This window comes from Heptranchias perlo, chromosome 5 (genome assembly GCF_035084215.1).
Source record: "Heptranchias perlo isolate sHepPer1 chromosome 5, sHepPer1.hap1, whole genome shotgun sequence".
In the NCBI taxonomy this organism is placed as follows: Eukaryota; Metazoa; Chordata; class Chondrichthyes; order Hexanchiformes; family Hexanchidae; genus Heptranchias; species Heptranchias perlo.
Genome location: NC_090329.1, coordinates 49,970,449 through 49,990,922, shown reverse-complemented (window position 1 = coordinate 49,990,922; position 20,474 = coordinate 49,970,449). Strand labels below are relative to the sequence as shown.

The 20,474-nt window shown below is 43.5% G+C and overlaps 1 protein-coding gene across 3 annotated transcripts in view; it reads right to left on the bottom strand.

The window, feature by feature from the left end:
* The window catches only part of ldah (lipid droplet associated hydrolase), a 306,360-nt gene that overhangs the window by 18,860 nt on the left and 267,026 nt on the right, over positions 1–20,474 (bottom strand). Inside the window, exon 7 of one of the 3 annotated variants that reach the window (XR_010962896.1) lies at positions 3,501–3,609. The exons of the other annotated variants lie outside the window; for them this stretch is intronic. The gene's annotated coding sequence lies outside the window, so the exon portion shown is untranslated. The remainder of the gene's footprint in view (positions 1–3,500; positions 3,610–20,474) is intronic. 3 annotated transcript variants of the gene reach the window in all.

The following is a 20,474-nucleotide window of genomic DNA, read 5'->3' as shown; positions in this document are numbered from 1 at the left end:
AATAATGTACTAAAACCTTAAGCGGGAAACAAGTTAAATGTTATTTACTACAGTTGCTATAGAAACAAGTGGCCAAAAGTTCAGAGCTCACAGTACGTCCAGATGACTGGGTACCTGGCCAGGAAATGGCTTAGAATGTTGTCAGAATACAGCACTGGGCAGGGCTTGCAATTACTACATCTCAACACTGATATTATTCTTGGACGCATCTAGGACGTTCTTGGAACCCAAAATGTATGCCTATTTAAAGAGAGTATAAGTTAATCCGCAACTTACTTTTAATCCATAAAACAGAATGTGGTACATTAGGTGCTTTTGGAAGTAGGGTACAATAAAGTATACGTTTACAGGCGCTAACATAACATTTGCATTTTTAATTTAAATGAGACCAAATATTAATGAAATGCCATAATTTAAAATTTGATGAGTACAATCCCCTAAAAAGTTTGGTTTACAAACAATATTTAGGAGGTTCAAATGTTATCATAGACCAGAGCACAAAGGTTAATAGCTAGTGACAGACAAAAGGGTACATTGTCCAGGACCTAAACCCAGTGGTATAGGAGCGGAACAGGTGCTGGGGGACCGGAAAATTTGGCCCAGAGTCATAGAACCAGATTTATGCCAATTTGGTGCCAAGTGTGATTTTCCAGCAGGCCTTTAGACTGGCCTAAAGTGGTCTTGCTGAAAAGGAAACATAGATGCATTTGAATATTATAATGTACTAAAATTAATCCTAAAAAGATTTTCCATTTGCTTAGGATTTGCTCATGTGGAGTGAGCCTACAGGAAATTCCATTAATGATGGGGCTTTTTAACCTTTTTTTATTTTCTAATTTTTAGTATTGACTTAATTTTTTTTGTGTTCTTATGAATAAAAATTTTCATATAAAAAAATTCTCCTAACAGTACATAATGCTTGTGTGGAATCTAAAATAGCCAAATATTATCTGCTAATTCACTGGAAAGCCGACTGTAACTGAAGCATTTGCAAGATTGCAGCAGAGCAGGAAAAACTGAAGAAATGAGGGGCTCTTACTTTCACAGGAGCTCATGGAGCAACAAATGAAGAATCTCTTGGTGTTTGTCAAGTCAGATTAAAAATAATGATGCTCATTGGTTTTAAAGCTCCACAAATATAGTATTTCATGGTTGAAGTGATACAAGATGAAAGAAGGCATTGTCACATTTTGGGATTTCTGACTTTGCCTCCATGAGGGAACCTGGATGTAATATATGTTAAAAATGAAACTGTTTGGTTAAATTTAGCTTCCAAGAGGTTAAATTCACAGCACGACAGGGCTGGGAGATGTGAAATGGGGTTCAGACGGGGTGTCTGAACCAGCGCGCTTTAGGGAATGAAAGTTGTTTTGGAGATTTTGGTGATTGTTCATACCTATTGTGGTTGAGATGATTCGATTTGTTTGAGCTCAGCAGGGGTGGTTGCCAGGGTAATGTGCTGAGATTCCACTTCATGGAGTCAGAATTAAAGTAGAGAAAAGAAACATATTCAGAGCCAGTGAGGTCTAACAAAGGCTGCTAGAAGGCAGGTCTTAGCCTGAGCAGGGAACTGAGATATAGCAGGTTAGTTTTCCCAGTCAGAAGCTAACTCGAAAAGAAATAAAAAAAGACATGAATATTCCGTCTGCTATTCGGGATAGCGTAGTATGTTTTAGTTATTTTCTGTTGTTATGGGGAACATTGCAGGAGAAGTTTAAAAAAGTCTGGAAATGCTACATTTGTTCAATCACGTGTATTCTGCAAAATAAACCAGCAATGATTTGTCATTGACCTCGTCTTGCCAGAGTGTTTATCAGTTCTGCCCACTGAAAGATTGTGGAAAGCACACTTGAGGGCATGTGTGAATTTATGGCGTCCAGTTCGTATGTCATTGTTACATATCCTGAGTTACTGGCGATTTAAACCCCTGTGTCAGACAAGAATGGGGCATTTAGAAGCTTGAAATAAAGGCAGTGTCCTCCCTTCGAGGTTGGTGCCATAATCACTCCCTCTCTCAATTTAACTGGTGGATTTCGAGCAGTGTGAGGCACACCCTGCAGGTAAATAGGAATCAACTAGGACCCCAATGTGATTTTAATGTGCAGGCATGGTTACATGACCAGTGCCAGGCCAGCCAGAGAAAGTTGGTGGCAGGCGGGAGCAGGCACAAAAAGAGGCCGAGAAGGTAAGATTTTTCAATTGTTTATGGTTTCCTTGTGGGCCAGCAGGAGCAATGCTCCTCCGGGTTCCACAAGGAAACATTGGGCTTCCCCTGCCCCGGGCTCCCCCCCTCCCTCGACCACAATGGCCTCCGGATCGCCTGCCTCCCTGCCGACTCACTTACCTGATTGTCGGGAACCATAACTGCTGGTTCCCGGCGACGGCCTCATGCCGCCCAAAGTCCCGTTCCTGTCCATCGGCCAGGCACTGATTCCCACTGGGATCGGGAAGGAGATTCAGCTGGAAGATGGAAATGAGTCCTGGGAGTTAATATGGCCTGGGCTCCACTCCAGCACGGCCAGGCGAGATTGATGCTCACCACAATGCCCCCTTGGCGAACTCGTGCTCCAATTTAAAATTGGGGCTATAGATATCGGGCAATGTGAGTAAACTTCAGAACATAAGGAATGTGGGATCTGCTTGTGGGAACAACTGATGCCCTGAACTTGACACGGTATAATGGAAGACCCTGAATTGGTAATAGCATGCCAGGGAGAAAAACAGGCACCAGAGTCTACATCTGTCATTATTCCACTAATCATATCTGTATGGCCTGACATACCCACCTGGCAATGATCATGGGGAACTAGCTACATGAGCTCTGGGACAGCATGGAGCCAGGTACAGGGCTATGCCATCTGCTGTCAGAACACCTGCAGCCAACCAACACCACCAGGACAACCATGCCAGTGACAGTCAACAATTTTGTCTCCACCTCCTTCAAGGCTAACTTAAGGATCATCTGCAGTGTCAGCCAATGTGTTGTCCACATGTATATCAAACAGATGACTGAAGCATACATCAGCATGACCAGCACTTTTATTTCCTTTCCCACTGAAAAGCAATATAGCATGACACAGCTGCCCAATGTCACCACAATGCTTCATTTCCCAAAGTAATTGAGTCTTTGATGGCAATCATGTAGCTATCCTGCAGCCCATCCTCTGTGCCAGTAAATGACCATGCACCACGTAGGCAGGTTGCGTCACTGATTTTATTTATGAAGTTCTTTAAAGATGTGTGCGTGAAGGGTGCCAGTGGTAAGTTGCCCTATTGCAAAGCGGGCCTGCATAATAAGCAATCATTGTCATCATAGCTTGTCGCTCCAAAACCGCAGCCAGGATCCAGTGTTGTCATTTATCTCAAATAGTTCCTCGGGAATACAGGATGTTGACAAGGGCACTACATCAGGAGGCAGTGTTCAAGGGCTCAATTTTGAAATGGTGGCGGGTTGGCAGTGGGGGGCGGGTGAAGGAGCGCGTGACATAAACAAAACTTACCGTTTCCAACGTGATCGCATCACGATTGATGACGATTAACGTCCTCTCCGGGTTTCGTGCCCGGCAGCTAGCCTGATTGACAGGCTGGCTGCCATCAGGAGCTGCAACGCTGGGTGGAGGTGGGGGGGGGGGGGTGGTGGAGAGAAAGAGAGAGAGAGTGAAACATCATCTGGCACTGGGAAGACCAGGAGGGAGAATGGAAGATCAGGGGGTGAAGAGGGGGAGATCGGAGAGGGAGATATCAGACATCAGAGCAGGGTGGAAACGTAGGTTCATTTTGTCTTTTAACTTCATGCAATGGTTTTTTATTTAATTTATTTCATTTCTTTTTGCCTGATCTGGCCCTTCACGCCTGGTTTCACCAGGTGTGAATCAGAAGCGGTGGGCAAGCTGCCCAGGTAAGTTCAAAATTGTTCTAAGTACGTAATCTGTCACAAGTGCCTAAAGTACCTCAATGAGGTACATTTGGCTCTTTAACTATCATCCCGCTGGCTTTAATTGCCGGCGGGACTTCTGGACTCGGGATGCCCGCACGCAGGTGTGTCCACGGGGAACTTGGAAGTTGGCGGGTTGGAGCTGGCTTCCGAACCCGAATGGGATTTCCCCGAATTTTGGAGCCCCACGCCCCCAATGAACCAGGAATTTCCCCATGAAATTGAGCCCCAAGTATTTACCAAAGCTCTCCACATTCACTTCTGAGGTCGTTTCTCAGTTGCCACTTGGTCATATTATCATCAGTCCCATGGGTTAAAAAGGAAAAAGCTGTTAAAATGGTGTCCTTAAAAGATTTCACTGATCGACCTCTTAAGAGCAAATTGATCGTCCGTCCCCCGACCCGCCTCCGTTAAAACCAGAAGTGGGCAGTTTGGAGGTGAGTTGGGGTCGGGTTTGACATTTTTACAATTTTTACTTTCCCACCTGCCTCCAACCCACCCATCCTTGGGGGTTAAAACTCCCCCCAGGGAATCAGTTAGAATGCACTGCACGTCCTCAAATCTTTCCAATTGGGTAGTGATGCAAAGATCATCTGCATAGATGAATCTTTGCATGTCAGGGAATTCTTGTTGGTCATTTGTGTAGATTTTAAACAGCAGGGGTACTAACACAGAGCCTTGGGGCAATCCATTCCCTTGAGTACACCACCAACTTTTCTGCCCATCCATCTCGACAAAGAAATTCTGATTCTGGAACAGGGTGGAGTTGATCTTGCTATTTCTCAAAATTCTTGCCCGTTTTAGTAGAAGTACACGATGGTTCACAGTATTGTAAGCAGGCTACAGATCAACAAACAGCCCCTGTAAATTTTGCAGGTTTCAAAGCCATCTTCGATGTATTGGGTTAAGTTTGCAACTTGTCCACAGCATGAATACCCTGGGTGGACATTAGCATGGTCATCAGCTAGCTGCCCTTCCACGATTGGCACTATTCTATCCATTGTCATCCACTTATATAGCTTGTAGGTTGAGCAGAGTAATGATATTGGTTGGTAACTCCCTGCAGAGTTGGGGGTCTTTATGTGGTTTGAATATTGCAACCACCATGGCCTGTCTTCACAGCAATGAAAGAGCTGTAAGGTTGTTTGAAGGCTTGGTATGGGCCAACTGTAAATGTGGGGGAACAGCAAATGTGGGATAGGCAAAACTTTGTGCTATTTGTCTGGCAAATGGCAATGTTGGGTAGTCTTACCTTGGCAGCTCCCTTAAGATGCGACATTTTCTTCCGAATCTGTTTCAGGGTTATGTGATTAATGTACACAGAGTTGATTCTGCACTACTGTTGTGTGGAATGTCAGATGGGGCGACCTTCCTTGCACCCAACTCATGTAGCAGCACCTCTACTTCACCAGCCACCAAACAGGTTGCTGTGCTGCTCTATCACTTGCTCATAGAATACATTTCCTGCCTCCACATTTATTTGGCCAGCTACATTTTTTGGCCAATACAGTCTTTGTTGAAGCAATGACAAATTTTACCCCTTTAAATTTTTGGGCTGCTGATATGCGTATTTCCCACCCATCCTTTGACGAGTCCCTAATTCCAGCACAGTGGAGCTAGCCCTGTAAAATCTCATAAGTTTGGAACAGTAAGAGTTTAATACCCGAACTGGAAAATATATATCCCAAGATTACTCTCACTCATTGTTTTTAAAATTATAAATATGGTTCCACAAGCGCGGAGTCTCATTCCTTCAGGTTTTAATTGTAGCTGGTGGGGTAAGGATGGCTCTGCCTTGAGCACCTATGGGTCTCCTATTCACAATGTAGATCTACGTATCGAGTGCCGATCACTGCATTATCGGCACCCTGATGTGAAACAAAGGGCCATTATTTGCAGTAGCAGGGCATCTAACAGCGTCTGCCATTAGTTAGACTTGCCTTTGCATGTTTAGGTTTTTTAATATTTTGTATGGCAAGTTGCTGAAAGTGCGAGCTGATAACGGCACAGCGAGGGAAACAGGGCATCAGGGACCTGAGTGAACAGGGCAAGCAACTGTGTATCTCCTTAACCGATCAGACTAAAGGATTGTAAAAAGTGCAAGGATTGAGTGGGTGAATTCAATGTCAAATCAGGTAGAAAAACGGAAACAAAGAGAGGGAAAGAAAGATTGGATTAAGAGAGAGAAAAAAGAGACAGAAAGGAACGACCAGTGGGCAGCAACGAGGCTGTTGAAACCTTGCATTATGGTCGTCTCCATCTAATTCTCTGGCATGATGGCAAACTGCTGTAAATTGGAGCCCAACATCTCTCCAGCCAAAGTCAGAGCATTCATTATGGAAGTGATGCCTGAGATTAGGACCTCAGTTAAGGGGAGCTTCACTGAAGATGGCCCTGGAGTGACCATGCTCTACACGATGGTCTGAAGCTTAGTCACACGGATGCGCAGCTTTGCGCTGATGCGGGTTGCGGACTTGCTCATAGATGGCCCCAAAGCTTGTAGGTGCTTGTTTTAGGGCAGAGATTGGGTATCTAGAGGATCAAAGGGGAACTTAGATGACAGAGTTTACATAGCAAGTCATTCTATTATATTATGCTACTGTGCTGCAGTGTATGTCTGTGTGTGAGGGAGTACATGAATGACTGAGCAGTAGGGACATAGCAAAGAAAGAGTGAAGGGTAGTACCAGTTTTAGCTTGAGGGTGGCCCTCAACCTCCCCTACCCCCTTATTGCCTCCATATCTATAATCTGGAGTGCCCTTTTCTCATAAAGAGTTAAAGATCTTCGAGTAGGTGACACCCCTCTGGTCTGCTTGTGCTGACATCTATTATATGTGGCCTTCTTCTGCTGTCAGAGAGAATGAGGAATGAGGAATATGAGATAAGATGTGTGTCTCACAGTACCCTGCCAGCAGCTATGTTATTTGAGCATGCAGAGTGCTTGGTTTTGTAGCTTTCCACATTTAATGGATCACAGGCCAAACACATTGGCACGGCAGCAATACAGAGTGCCCGGCAAAAACATGAGCATGCCTGTGCATTTAGAAAGTAAGTGAACAGTTGCTAGTGTGCGATGCATTCTCCCTCTGTCATGCTCCACCAAATTTACAGTGAAATGCTGTTAACATGCATTATAAGGTTATAAATTTGGTAAAGTGTGAGCACCTTGGCAACCTTGTGGAGACCGGCACATTTCTTCCTCAGCTGCTCCTTGCACAGTTGAGACAGCATTCACTCTTTCAGTAAACTTCAGCCAGGCTTGCTCTGGCACTGCTATTCACCAGAGGATATCACTGTACTCTAAAAAGGAGAATCCTTATCAGCAGGACCTCCAGCAGCTGGACCTCCAAACCTGGAATCCTGGAATGGCGTCTTTCTACCTTTTGGCTGGATAGCTTTAAGGGCAGCCAGCTGTCTTATGAGAACTGTTGACACTTGGCAACCCACCCCTTGACCTTGGTGAGTTTCCCTCGCATCGTGTGCTGTGATATAAAAATGAACTGACTTCTCATTATAGTACAAGATCAGTCAAAAGTGCTGCAGGCACACACAGCTTTCCAAATACCAGTGGTACTGTCACCACGGCATTTGGACTACATTATCAGTCCCTACCTCATTAGGTAGAAGTGAAGAATGGAATGATCTGTATAAAAAAAATTTCAAATGCTAGTTTGTAAGCACAAGAAAAAAGGGAAAACAGAGTAAAAAGACAACACCTGGAATATCTGCAGGGATTCTCATCCGGGAGATTGGGGACCCCGCAGGGAACTAGCTTAAATAGCTAAAAATTGCCATGAACACCGTTTCTCCAGGATTTCTGTCGAAGTTACAGTGGGAAACCGGGAGAACCCAAAGAAAATTCTTCCCTGTTATCATTTAAACAATAGTGGGTATGTTTTGCATCTTTTAAATAAGTGTTAAAGTTCATCCATGTTTGTGAGTACCACCTATACATCAAATTGGCAAATGGAATTTGGTTCCCACTGGTCAAGTTCATGACTCATTTTTTTTGTATTCATTCTCAGGATAAGGGCATCATTGACAAAGCAGCATTTATTGCCCATTCCTAGTTGCCCTGAAATAGAGTTTAGTACACCTAAGTGACTTGCTAGGCCACCTCAGAGGGCAGTTAAGAGTTCAGTCTCACATTGGTGCGGGACTGAAGTTACATATATGCCAGACCAGGTAAGAAGAGCAGGTTCCCTTTCCTAAAGAACATTAGTGAACCAGTTAGGTTTTTACGACAATCCAAGAGCTTCATGGTCACTTTTACTGATATCAGATTTATTTTTAAACTGAATTCAATTTCTCAAACTACCATGGTGGGAATGACCTCAAATTCTCTGGATTATACAAACCTGATTGAATTTTTTAAAGAGGTGACTAAAGTAGTGGGAATGTCAATGGATGTTATTTTTATGGACTTCCAGAAGGCATTTGATAAGGTCCCACATAAGAGACTGTTAGCTAAGATAGAAGCCCCTGGAATCGAGGGAAAAGTACTGACTTGGTTAGGAAGTTGGCTGAGCGAAAGGCGACAGAGAGTCGGGATAATGGGTAGGTACTCACATTGGCAGGATGTGACTAGTGGAGTCCCGCAGGGATCTGTCTTGGGGCCTCAATTATTCACAATATTTATTAACGACTTAGATGAAGGCATAGAAAGTCTCATATCTAAGTTTGCCGATGACACAAAGATTGGTGGCATTGTAAGCAGTATAGATGAAAACATAAAATTACAAAGAGATATTGATAGATTAGGTGAATGGGCAAAACTGTGGCAAATGGAATTCAATGTAGACAAATGTGAGGTCATCCTCTTTGGATCCAAAAAGGATAGAACACAGGGTACTTTCTAAATGGTAAAAAGTTAAAAACAGTGGATGTCCAAAGGGACTTGGGGGTTCAGGTACATAGATCATTGAAGTGTCATGAACAGGTGTAGAAAATAATCAATAAGGCTAATGGAATGCTGGCCTTTATATCTAGAGGACTAGAGTACAAGGGAGCAGAAGTTATGCTGCAGCTATACAAAACCCTGGTTAGACCGCACCTGGATTACTTTGAGCAGTTCTGGGCACCGCACCTTCGGAAGGACATGGAGGGAGTGCAGCGTAGGTTTACTAGAATGATACCCGGACTTCAAAGGTTAAGTTACGAGGAGAGATTACACAAATTGGGGTTGTATTCTCTGGAGTTTCGAAGGTTAAGGGGTGATCTGATCGAAGTTTATAAGATATTAAGGGGAACAGATAGAGTGGATGGAGAGAAGCTATTTCCGCTGGTTGAGGATTTTAGGAGTAGGGGGCACAGTCTAAAAATTAGAGCCAGACCTTTCAGGAGCAAGATAAGAAAACATTTCTACACACAAAGGGTGGTGGAAGTTTGGAACTCTCTTCTGCAAATGGCAATTGATACTAGCTCAATTGCTAAATTTAAATCTGAGATAGATAGCTTTTTGGCAACCAAAGGTATTAAGGGATATGGGCCAAAGGCGGGTATATGGAGTTAGATCACAGATCAGCCATGATCTTATCAAATGGCGGAGCAGGCACGAGGGGCTGAATGGCCTACTCCTGTTCCTATGTTCCATTTGCCACAGGGACCAGGCCTCAGCGTTATTAGTCGAGTAACATAACCATTACACTACCATACCCTGTATATTGAATTTGATCATCTCACTTAGCAGAAACCAGCCAATCAACATGTACGTGCATGGATGAACAATTTCATACTTCTCAAGGCGTAATGCATTACTTAATCACTAGTACTTCTGAACTGGCCATAAATAGCATTGTGCGGATGGATATCAGAATGCTCAAGTGATGGTTGCTTCCACTGTTCACAATCCTCAGTTTCCTGGCTTTGACCTAACTGGTCTTCTTGGTGGGCTCCATGAAAAGCAAGATGGCCTATTTGGGATTAGATAATGTCCCAGTAACTAAATTGAGTGCCAAGCTGCACTGTCCCTCAGATTAATGCTGGTTCAGAAATGAAAAGGGTCAGGACGGATGTTACTAAGAAACATCCTGACTTGAACATAGCCACCAAAGTAATGTGAAAATAGAAATGTAAATGGAAATATTGCCATCTTTACTATGGAATATTTGCAGATATTTGAATGTAGCAGCTTAAGGCTTTGAAACTCTGTTATCAGAAACCATAGTCTTATACTGATACAGATATAATTATGCAAAGATGTCCCAACAAAAGTTGTGCTCTTTTCAATAAAAATGTCTCACCACATTTGGATTTGGCATATCATGACATTACAGGAGAGCGAATACACCATTGTATGATATTGTTTGAACCAATGCTGCCAATAATATCCACTCACGCATTTTCATAAAAAAAGGTGGGTCCTGAATTTATTTGAGAGGGCACTGCCAAACTTCTGCCTTAACTCTGGTGGAACTGGAAAAAGGCAGGGACCTGGTTACACTGAGTCCACGCTGACTTCAGGAGTTCCCGTGGGGAACTGCCGCCCACTCTTTACAAGAGCAGGGACACTGAGGGTATTCTTCATCAATTTACACACTTCAACTTTTTTGAAATGGTTTGTACCATAAGGAAATATTTTCCTTCTAATGTGACAATCATTGCTGAATTATGCAATGTCCCAATTTTTTGCAGCGACATGCAAAAAATTTTGTATTTCCATTATCTAAATTTATAAAAAGCATGAAAATAACTTATTTTCAGAAGTAGATAAGAAAAGGCATAGGATCTAATTAAAGATAATGGCCTGGAGTTTTCTGCGTGGACGCAACCCGGAAGTTGCACCTGAAACTGCGCCCATTTTGCAGATATTGAAAAACTCCCAAGTATTCTCCCATTCTCATTCAAATATGCTCAAACTAAAAATGAGCATAAATTGGTACAAATCAGCGTAAACTATCGAGGCCCATGGAAATGCCAACCCCATACCAGTATATTTCTTCTTTGAGACTTCAAATTTAAAGGTTCAACTCATTTGAATATCATTCATGCACATCAGGCACAGCATGTTTAAGAACCTGCAATTGGGGAAGCTTTTCAATTTTTAATGAGACTTACACATAAAAATGCAGTAAGAGAAACAGATAATGCAGAGCAGGTCTCAGTGAAGATAATTTCTTTTAAAAGTTGAAAAAATTGCAACTAAAAGACCAGAAAAATGACTGTTTCCTGCTGCAACTGAACCTCAAGTCGCAATGTTGAGGGACCCCCCCTGAACAAGCGCAACTGGAGGATATTTGCATCTGAGAGTTGGGGGCGTTGCCAGTTTTGTGAGTGGAGACTCATTTGGATGGAAGGTTTGGTGGACGGATATAAAAGATCGAGGAGACTTGGGCGTCTTGTAGTTATGAGCGTAACTCACTTATGCCCAAAATTCTGCAATCTTTAAGCCACATAATTCGTTTGCGCCAAATTACATTTGTCTCTGGGCACATATGTAAATTGGAGGAAACTCCAAGCCAGTTAATGTCACTGTAGCCCATGTACAGAATCCTTTTATGTCATTCATATGGTGAAATAGTAAGTCAATTCTGACCTATCACAACGTAAAATGTGAAAAATAAAATAAATAGTTCCTGTTACTGTGGCAGTGGATCAAGACCTGTGGCTCTGCCTGGTAATGGTACATCTGGGAGTCACTAACTCCTAGGTGAGGGAGAGAAAAACCCAGATTTGGAAGGGAATATAGGCATTGGGACCTGAGCGGGAGCAGAAGCAGGGGCTGGAGCCTGCACCTTGAAGGTAATGGGAAAGCCAGGGCCTGGGACTGTGGCTGGCAGACAGTGGGGAAACTGGGCTCTGGGGCAGTGGCCAGGAGAGAGTGAGGTGGTGTTATTGGGGGTGGAGCCCATTGGTGGGAGTGTTACTGGGAGGGATCAGGGTATGGGGAGTTGGGCTCAGGAATACTGAATGGAGCGTGGAGCTAGTATAAAGAATGGCATTGTTATGATTAATAACATTTTGCGATCCAATGTCCTAAAGATGCATCTAAGTTCTTAATAGCCATGTTAACAGCTTAACATTGATTGGGGATTTTCAGTGAATGGTTAATGATCATTCCCAAATCCTCCTTTTTCACCTATGCTAATGGATAGCTACCTAACAGTGTATTGCATTGTGGGTTGGATTGCGGCTGTGCTTGTATCTCTTTCTCTAATCCCGCACCACTCTTCTGCCACCTCTTGCATCATCGCAATGGTTGGGGCTGAGAAAAAGGGATAGAGAGAAAAAAAGTTTGATTTAATGATTTAAGTCAAATTAAGTCACCTCAGTGAATTAAAAAAAAACTTTTTTTCATCAGGTGCCTGATTCACTTGACGGAAGAGTTGAAGAATTCATCATCTTTGGCATCACAGCAAGACAGCAACAAGATAGTGCCATCCAGTTTTACAGGGTTGCTGGCTTTCCTAAGGCTTAGGGTGCATTAGTTGACACCCATGTTGCTTTTTGAGTTCTTACAGAAAACCTCCTCACTTTCCTCAACAGGAAGGGCTTTCACTTCCTCTTTCCTAACACTGTGCTTCCTCGGGTGGGGAAACATCTCTTTCCTTCACATATTCTAGTGCTTCTCGTAGGTGCAACCTGAGGACCAGTATCACAAGAAGTGATTGGCAGTTCGTAATCTGCAAAAGCATCATGGACTGAAGTGGCCTTCCCCTCATGGCAGCTTGCTTCTGGCAGGAAGCCGCTGCTGGCTGCATCTCTGGAGCTTGTTCCCGAGCCAGCCTAGTGTTGCCCCGTACCTTCCTCTGGTGTGGTGTCCTGAAGGCCTGGTATGTGCCATTTTCCTGAGACATGACAGTATCAGGCTGATATTCCAAGTTGGGATAGTGTGTGACTTGGAGGGGAATGTGCAGGTGGTGGTGTTCCCATGCGCCTGCTGCCCTTGTCCTTTTAGATGGTAGAGGTCGCAGGTTTGGGATACCTCTCAGATAATGAAGGAGTCTGTACCCACATGCAGCAAGACCGGTACAACATCCAGGCTTGGGCTGATAAGTGGCAAGTAACATTCGCGCCACACAAGTGCCAGGCAATGACCATCTCCAACAAGAGAGAGTCTAACCACCTCCCCATGACATTCAACGGCATTACCATTGCCGAATGCCCCACCATCAACATCATGGGGGTCACCATTGACCAGAAACTAAACTGGACCAGCCACATAAATACTGTGGCTACAAGAGTAGGTCAGAGGCTGGGTATTCTGCAGTGAGTGACTCAGCTCCTGACTCCCCAAAGGCTTTCCACAATCTACAAGGCACAAGTCAGGAGTATGATGGAATACTCTCCTGGATGAGTGCAGCTCCGACAACACTCAAGAAGCTTGACACCGTCCAGGACAAAGCAGCCCGCTTGATTGGCACCCCATGCACCACCTTAAACATTCAGTGGCTGGAGTCATACCTAGCACAAAGGAAGATGGTAGTGGTTGTTGGAGGCCAATCATCTCAGCCCCAGGACACTGCTGCAGGAGTTCCTCAGGGAAGTGTCCTAGGCCCAACCATCTTCAGCTGCTTCATCAATGACCTTCCCTCCATCAAAAGGTCAGAAATGGGGATGTTCGCTGATGATTGCACAGTGTTCAGTTCCATTTGCAACCCCTCAGATAATGAAGCAGTCCGAGCCCGCATGCAGCAAGACCTGGACAATATCCAGGCTTGGGCTGATAAGTGACAAGTCACATTTGACCCAGACAAGTGCCAGGCAATGACCATCTCCAACAAGAGAGAGTCTAACCACCTCCCCTTGATACTCAATGGCATTTCCATCACCGAATCCCCCACATCAACATCCTGGAGGTCACCATTGACCACAAACTTAACTGGACCAGCCACATAAATACTGTGGCTGCAAGAGCCGGTCAGACGCTGGGTATTCTGCGGCGAGTGACTTAGCTCCTGACTCCCCAAAGCCTTTCCACCATCTACAAGGCACAAGTCAGGAGAGTGATGCAATACTCTCCACTTGCCTGGATGAGTGCAGCTCTAACAACACTCAAGAAGTTCGACACCATCCAGGACAAAGCAGCCCACTTGATTGGCACCCCATCCGCCACCCTAAACATTCACTCCCTTCACCACCGGCGTACTGTGGCTGCAGTGTGTACCATCCACAGGATGCACTGCAGCAACTCGCCAAGGCTTCTTCGACAGCACCTCCCAAACCTGCGACTTCTACCACCTAGAAGGACAAAGGCAGCAGGCACATGGGAACAACACCACCTGCACATTCCCCTCCAAGTCACACACCATCCCAACTTGGAAATATATCACCATTTCCTCATTGTCGCTGGGTCAAAACCTTGGAACTCCCTTCCTAACAGCACTGTGGGAGAACCTTCACCACACGGACTGCAGCGGTTCAAGAAGGCGGCTCACCACCACCTTCTCAAGGGCAATTAGGCATGGGCAATAAATGCTGGCCTCGCCAGCGATGCCCACATCTCATGAACGAATAAAAAAAAAATTCACTCCCTCCGTCACCAGCACACCGTGGCTGCAGTGTGTACCGTCTACAAGATGCACTGCTGCAACTCACCAAGGCTTCTTCGACAGCACCTCCCAAACCCGCGATCTCAACCACCTAGAAGGACAAGGGCAGCAGGCATATGGGAACATCACCACCTGTGTGTTCCCCTCCAAGTCATACACCATCCTGACTTGGAAATATATCACCATTCCTTCATCGTCGCTGGGTCAAAATCCTGGAACTTCCTACCTAACAGCACTGTGGGAGAACCTTCACCACACGGACTGCAGCAGCTCAAGAAGGCGGCTCAGCACCACCTTCTCAAGGGCAATTAGGGATAGGTAATAAATGCCGGCCTTGCCAGTGAAGCCCAGATCCTAAGAATTAATTAAAAACTAGGCTGGTCGGCTCCAGCCTTCACTATTCCACTGGGCCCTGGATTTAAGAGACAGCGGCATCTATCGTGACTGCCATGGTCTGAAAGCCTGTATTCAGGGTCCCATATTGACACCAGAGCTGCTGTCTGTGCTTCCTTGGAGGCTTCGGCTGGTTTGGTTCCTAGCTGCTTCCTAACTGGAGTATGCTGCAGGCCTCCATGAAACTGGCACTCCATTGATGTTTGCAATGAAGAAAACACTTCCCTAATGTTGCTGCAAATGAGAGCTTCGGACTCAAGAGTTACACCTGTAAGTTGTTGTATATCTTTGGAGACTGACCTCAGAGGTTGCACGAACATCCTCAAGTATCCTTCTTTTCGGGTGAGTATCCTTGAATTCAGGGTCCTCTGAAATAATGATTAGCTTTCTCCCGAGCCTCTGCTGGGAGGTGACAAATCCTCACCCACTCCCCACTCATCCAGCTCAATTATGCTCTGTGCATCACAAGGTGCCACTCCCTCACTTACACTATCTAACTCCCCAGACGAATTGTGCCATCTTCTTCTCTGTCTCGGAGTCATGCCCTTCTTTATCTTCCTCTGTCAGGTTCTCCTGTGTTCGACATTCTTGTAAAGTAGCATAAAAACAGTCACCCTAGCTGACAGTCATCTCACTCAGCCAAGCATTGTTCCTTACTTATCTGCCGTTCCCCCAGACTGCTGCTGCAATCTTCAGCTAGAACTGACTTTTTAAAAGCTGCACTCTAATTCCCATGTATCCCAGCATGTTACTCCCATTTTACAACGGTTTGACACCAATCACTACACCAATAGATATGCAAATGAGCTGACCCATAAAATTCTGGTATAATTACCTCTCCAGACCATCGGCGGGCACAACACATTTTCTATTTGTGTAAATGAACTGCAACTCACCATGTGTGTGCAATTGCTCACACCCCACCAACAAAAGTACATTAACACATCGGAGAAAGGTCAAGAAAAAGCAACTGGATGATTCTGAGAGTTATGAGAAAAGATTTGCAGAACTAAATGGTTTTCATATTTGAATACTGAGCGAAGATATGATTCTGGTCTTTAAAATGAAATACTGTGAATGCAAACAGTATTTTAAGTTGCCAATCGGTATTTCAAGCAATGTGTCTGCTTATTCGCATTTCATAAGAAAAATCATTTTTTTTCATTGGTTGCCAGTATCAGTCAATCAGGTGTCAAAAGGTCCAGGATAGGAACAGTTTTGCCTTGCAAATATTGAATGTATTGCAAGTGAGATTATTGTAGATGTGTATTGTAAACAATTTCAGTTCATAAATGAACATGATGCATCAGGAGTTAGAGTGCCAATGAAAGCAATTGGACTCTCTGTAAAGTTACATTAAAATCTCTACAATTACTTTTATTTTCAAAATTTGAAATATCTGCAACCTTTCCAAATTATTTTTGGCTTGAAAGGTAGAATTACAGTAGGCTCCAAAATACTGGAAAATGCACCAAATAATGCGGCAACAACCAAAACTTTGCAGATAGCCATAGAATCATAGAAGGTTACAGCACAGAAGGAGGCCATTCGGCCCATCGAGTCCGCACCGGCTCGATGCATGAGCAATCCAGCTAGTCCCAATGTCCCGCCCTTTCCCCATAGCCCTGCACATTTTTTTGTTTCAAGTACTTATCCAGTTCCCTTTTGAAGGCCATGATTGAATCTGCCTCCACCACCCCCTCGGGCAGTGCTTTCCAGATCCTAACCACTCGCTGTGTAAAAAAGTTTTTCCTTGTATCACCTTTGGTTCTTTTGCCAATCACCTTAAATCTATGACCTCTGGTTCTTGACCCTTCCACCAATGGGAACAGTTTCTCTATCCACTCTGTCTAGACCCTTCATGATTTTGAACACATCTATCAAATCTCCTCTCAACTTTCTCTGTTCCAAGGAGAACAAACCCAGCTTCTCCAGTCTATCCACATAATTTACATTCCTCATCCCTGGAATCATTCTAGTAAATCTCCTCTGCACCCTCTCCAAGGCCTTCGCATCCTTCCTAAAGTGCGGTGCCCGGAACTGGACACAATACTCCATGCGATAGATTCCCTAGATTATAAATCTCATGCTTGCAGGGCTCACGTCCCCCTTCGCTAATTTCTAAATCCACCACTGCTGCAAACTGTGGCATTGTGGCATTACATTGCAGGTTTAACATCCTGCAATAAGAATGATTGAATATTGTTGTCACAATTTTTGTTGTTGTTTTGCTAGTCTCTCAGGATCGGTGTCACTTGTCATTCCTGTAAGCGAACCTCATGTCCCCTATGATCCAGAGTGCATCTTTTACTTCCCAATTTCTAGTTAGATCACAGCTTGAGCCAGGGATTAGCATGGCTCTGTATCGTGGTTACTGAAATGTACTATATGCCACCACGTGAATTCTCTTCTCTTCATGGAAGTTGGGCTTAAATGTACTTCTATTAAGGCAAACACAGCCGTAAACTGTCCACTGGTGTATTTACATAAGATACATAATTGGAAACAGTGTACAGTTTTCGTAGTGTGTACAATTAATTTCCCTATGTTCCTCCATTATGGAAAACAATAAAGATGCAACTTACTATCCCTTTGAACATTGGCTCACTTCTCTAGTTAAGCTTCTGATGCCCGCTGGTCTAGACTATTACAAAAAGATACACAGCTTTTGCTGCTGTGAGAACATAGCTCACCCTCTGTGTCTGAGAGAGAGAAAGATTTCTCTGTCAACCTGCCTTAAGTCTGTAAGACAGGGGAAGGGTTGCACCCACTGAGTTGTCATAGTTACAACCCTGAATGGAATGCCGACACTTTGATGATGGTGCGTGAGGGTGTTCTGGGTAAGACCCTCCGATCTTGTCTCCCAATAAGCCTCTGATTTGTAGTTCCCCTCCTTGACAGTCAAGATGGGGAACTGTGTGTGAAGAAGCCCATACATGAAACCTACCCAACTGTAACGACAGCAGCCTGGCGTGACTCTCCCTGTGGGGTAACATCTGGTTTCCACTCACTGCCTCCTCCCTCAAGTGTAGAATCCTAGGGTAATGCCATATCCAACCAGCTGCTTCCATTTCTGCTACTTTGTAGAAAGTTATTTCTACCATAAGGTAATGCTGCCCAGAGCAATGTGACAATGGAGTTTAAGAGATTAGAAAAAGTCAAAACTGCCCATTTTGTTTCTGTAGAATTCCTGAAATTCGCTATACAGGCAAGACACATAATACAAACATGTTTATGGCAAGCAACATTTTTAATGTAAATTTTCCCTAATAAATGAATCCTGCTAGAAGTATACACACCCTCTGGAGGGTGTAAAATTGGGTTACTGAAATCAAGGCTGGGTATTAAATACTGTAATTCATGTCACTAGCAGGAAGTTGCACGAAATCAACTTAAACACTATAATAATAACAGGAAGAAGTGGTCTTTAATATGACGCTAGTTTCAGCTAGTTAAATGAAGCAAATTTTGATATTTAAAATTGAAGTTTAACAACTAACCAGGCAATCTGCTGCACTGTACTTATGTTTTTAATGTTAGTGAGCAACCAACAGAGCATTGCAGTCTTTTCTAACGTTAAAAATGTTACTGGCGTTCGGATGCAGGTGAATGGATTTCTCTGCGTAAGTTTTAAGTACATGTGTGCAGAGCTCTACTTTGACTGAACACAGAGCAGTACAAGCAGGTCAGTACAAATATATGCTGTCTCCTCGCATTGCTCTCACACCAGATATTGGTATCAAACTGATATCTGCATCATAATTGCAGCATATAGGGAAACAGCAGGAAAATGAGATTAAAATGGCTAACTTTGACATGCAATTAGCACTGGCATAGTCATACTGGGCACCTTCTGTGTTGAAATTTCTATGATTTTTAAAAGAAATATATCTGTACCTGAGTAAATGTTCCCTTTAACTAAATGGTTTCATTAGCACGGAGTCCATTAACTGGTGAGCACTGTATTTAGTGGGAGACTCTAAAGTACTGCCTCTTAAGATTCTTTCAGAGTTGTTTAATCGTGATGAGGAACATGCCTACCTACTAGCTGCCTGTGTTTGTATTAACGGAAATACTTTTATTTATACTGATGGATAACTTTTCTTTCAGCTCATCAAAGGGGGAATCTGCTACCTTCTAACACAAAAAGTAAAGTAAACTGTTCCTGAGTTGGCATTTAATCAGCACGAGTGGGTGGCTTTTAGATTTTAAGCCATAAATTCATGGAATAATTGTGTCTTTTCAAGTAAAATCTATTCCAAATGTGCTCAATCCCAGGAGAAAGGTCATTCCCACAATTTTAACCTACATTTGTAAATGGTTGCATGTTGTGTATGGACAGCAGCACTTTCAAGGAGTACCCATTAACTTTGAAAATAAACCTTTCAAGTTTAATAATACCATAATTAGAACACTTCAGCAAAGTAAAATTCATTGGATAGGTTAATACCAAATCCAGAGGCTTACTTGCTTACTCATTTGAAGCTTTTGTAAAGCAGTACAGTCTGAAGGAACACAAGGTAATTACTTGTCCTGGAACTTTCTGGGGTAGATTTTGATATTGGGCGAGTAGTGGGTGAGACATCTGTTCCACCCGGCCAATGATGTCAGTGGAAGGCGCAATTCATTTTTGTGATCAGGCCGCATTATAATAAAACTGGCAGGCTGCCAGGCACTTTAGCGATTGGGGTGGGGCGTGGGAAATCTGGCAGCTCCTCCTTAGAGCAGAGCCAGAAGTTTCTCATTAAAGGGGGAGGCGGCGGGGCACTGAGGGTCCAGCAGTAGGGCGCAGTAGAGGAAGCTTTCTGAGGTTGGGGCTTTACGCTGCATCTGGTTGAGCTATACCTGACCCAGGAGTGTTTGGTGCTGATACTGAGTGGCAGCACTAAGTCGCTCACCTTGATGAACACCAAAAAAACTCCGAAATAAAAACATGCTAAAAAGTTATATCAGTTCTTTGCCTTTGATTAATGGGCAAAGGTCAGTAACCATAGCAAAAACACAAACCACAGATTGTAAACAGAATTACTTTAACAAAGATTGCAAGACTTTGATGTGAACCTTCCTTTTACCATCAACAACAGCTCACACTCTGCATTAAATACAGCCCACATTTAATTGGTAGTGAGGGACCGGAGCTTGTCAGAAGGGAATGTGCTTTTATGTTTTTACAAAAAGTTCGAAATAGACCTGTATTTAGTTTAGGTTGCAACTATTATAAAAATCTGTGATCCATTAATCATACTTTGTTTACTACATTCTTTGTGCTTAATAAACCAATAACAGATGTATCTTGACCTGTTATGTTAGATGATATTCTTTCTATCTAATACTGTTCATATCTACCATTAAATGATTTCAGAGACACAATCATAAGACATGCACTATATAAAGTGCCTTTCAGAAGGCATACGCACCATCATTTCAATGATTTATAACATACAGCTTTCTGAATAATCTCAACTGTTAAAGAATGAATCACCTAATACGGTGACCTCGTTATTCCAAGTTCTTCCTAAGTTAACAGTGGAAGTTCCACAATGATCAATGGAGCAGCTTGAACCTCACTGAGATAAACACCATTGGAACAACTTTGTTAACCTCCACATATTTGAAACAATGATTTCTAATAGTATGTCATCAGTATTTTGATTACA